The sequence below is a fragment of the Chrysochloris asiatica genome, unplaced genomic scaffold, assembly GCF_000296735.1.
Source record: "Chrysochloris asiatica unplaced genomic scaffold, ChrAsi1.0 scaffold00372, whole genome shotgun sequence".
NCBI lineage: Eukaryota > Metazoa > Chordata > Mammalia > Afrosoricida > Chrysochloridae > Chrysochloris > Chrysochloris asiatica.
The window spans coordinates 1,796,606-1,799,429 of NW_006408890.1; the positions used below are offsets into that span (position 1 = coordinate 1,796,606).

General features: G+C 48.4%; 1 pseudogene; it reads right to left on the reverse strand.

Moving 5' to 3' along the window:
* Positions 1-1,288: 1,288 nt before the first annotated feature.
* On the reverse strand, positions 1,289-2,290 carry LOC102820370 (annotated as a pseudogene).
* Between the last annotated feature and the right edge of the window lie 534 nt (positions 2,291-2,824).

The window sequence follows — 2,824 nt, forward strand, 5'->3', positions numbered from 1 at the left end:
TCATGGTGCCCTGTGTGTGTCAGAGTAGAACTGTGCCCACAGGGTTCTCAGTGAGTGATTTTTCATAAGTAGATTCCACTCATGGTGTCCTGTGTGTGTCAGAGTAGAACTGTGCTCACAGGGTTCTCAGTGGATGATTTTTCATAAGTAGATTCCACTCATGGTGTCCCCATGTGTGTCAGAGTAGAACTGTGCATGTCTTAACGTAATGAACACTACCATGTGTGCCTTGGCCTCATTTTGCAGAGGAGCAAACTGAGGCTACGAGAGTTTCGCTCCCTGGCCCAGCATCTTGGGCTGTTGAAATACAGTCCAGGGCTCAGACTCAGGCAGCTAGCTACCCTATGGCCCAACCAGCTACAGCTCCAGACAGGCCTTGTTCCTCTTCAGAGAGAAACAGCTGTGAGGCATTTTCAGGAGGTTTCGTAACCGCTGGGTGGCCAATACCTTTCATCTTCTAACAACTTCCAGGCGTGTCCTACTTTTGAACAAGCGTCTTCCTCGGAACCTCAGAGGGTCCCATATGGCCAGCAGCCTCTCCCACAAACCAAGGGAGAACATGGGTGACGCTGGATGTTTGTCATATGCTTGTGTACAAATCGTCGTATAAATAATATGCAAATAGGGATAATGGGTAAATCAATGCACGAGTAAACATTCGAGTATGTCCGCAGTTCCTATGTGTCACTCTGTCTATCGCGCTCTCTCTCTCACACACAAACACACACACGCACACACCACTAAATTAAGAACTAGGCAAGGTCTGGAGGTCATGTTCATAAAAATCTAATGGGTTTTTTGTTTGTTTTTTACTTTTTATTGTGATTTGGGCGCATGTGTACAGAGCAAATTGGTTTTCCGTTCTAGAATTTGTGCGCCTTTTGTTTCGTGAGATGGATTGCAGATCCTTCATTTAACAACATTCTCCTCACTTCCAACCTGGGCTCCCTGTTTCCATTCAGCCCCTTCCTGCCTTATGAGATTTCTTCCTGGGCAAAGGCTGCCATTTTGATCCTGTAGGTCTGGTTGTTGTAAGGACTGTGTGCCTCCTTGGTGTGGCCAGTCTCTTTTGTTGTTGTTGTTGTTAGCTGGACAGTGTACTTACTGATCGTACACAACAACAGTGGACTGTCTAAGCCCCTCCTCTTCTCTAGGAGGTCTGGATGGAAACTGGGGATGGGAGCTTCTCAGTGTGTAGGGGGATTAGAGTTGGGGTAAGGACTCCCAACAGCTGAGGGCCTCTCTCTTCCTATAGTGCTGTTGCTGGGGCTGGTGGTCCAGGGGGCTCTTATTCCTTGAAGGCCATGTGGACCATAAGATCCACCACCCTGTTGCTATAGCTGAATTAATTGTCATACCAGGAAATGAGGAGCTTGACAAAGTGGTTGTTGAGGGCAATGCCAGCCCCAGCATCAAAGGTGGAAGACTGGGTGTCACTGTTAAAGTCACAGGAGATGACCTGGTCTTCACTGTAACCCAGGATGCCTTTTAGGGGTCCATCTGATGCCTGCCTCACCACCGTATTAATGTCATCGTATTTGGCAGCTTTCTCCAGACAGCAGGTCAGGTCCACCACAGACACGTTAGGAGTGGGGACACAGAAGGCCATGCCAGTGAGTTTCCCATTCAGTTCAGGGATGAACTTGCCCACAGCCTTGGCAGCACCGGTAGATGCAGGGATGATGCTCTGGGGAGACCCACAGCCATCACACCATGGTTTCCCAGAGGGGCCATCCACAGTCTTCTGAGTAGATTAATGGCATGGACTGTGGTCTTGAGTCCCTCCATAATGCCAAAGTTGTCATGGATGACCTTAGCCAGGGGGACCAAAGAGTTGGTGGTGCAGGAGGCATTGCTAACAATCTTGAGGGAGTTGTAATACTTCTCCTGATTGACGCCCATCACAAACATGGGGCATCTGCAGAAGGGGCAGAGATGATTATCCTTTTGGCACCTCCCTTTCAGGTGAGCCCCAGCCTTCTCCCAGGTTGTGAAGACACCTGTGGACTCTACAACATACTGAGCACCAACATCACCCCACTTGATGTTGGCGGGATCTCACACCTGGAAGATAGAGATGAGCTTCCCATTGATGACAAGCTTCCGGCTCTCAGCCTTGACAGTACCATTGAACTTGCCATGGGTGGAATCATACTGGAACATGTAGATAATGTAGTTGAGGTCAATGAATGGGTCGTGATGCCAACAACCTCCACTTTCCAGAGCTAACAGTAGCCCTGGTGACCAGGTGCCAAATACGGCCAAATCTGCTGACCCCGACCTTCACCATCCCGTGTCAGGGATGCGGCTGCTACTGCAAGAGAAGCTGGGGCTGTCTGTGCAATGGGGAGGAGCAGAGAACCCATGTGGCCGTTCTTACTAGAGACCTGTTTATTGTTTGGCTGAAAGTTGAACCCCTGGGATGAGTTCAGTTCCAGATTAGAAGCCACAATCTCTCTTTGACCAGCAAGCCTGGCCTACGCTTTATTGGCCCAGAATGTTTTCATTGGATGATTCTCCAAGGTTGATTGCCAGGCATTTCTTCCTCATTGTCTTAGTCTATGGATCTGGGAGGTGAATTATCGAATTATCAGTTAGAGACGAGATCATGATCATGACACATCTCCCTTCTTCACAAAGAAAAGATCAAGCCATTAGGCAAATCGGGTGCACAAGACCTTTTTAAAGTGTTGAAGAGCAGAGATGTCAGCTTGAGGACTAAACTGTGCCTGACCCAAGTCATGGTATTTTCAATAACCTCATATGCATGGGAAAGCTGGACAGTGAATAAGGAAAACCGTAGAAGAATTGATGCATTTGAGTT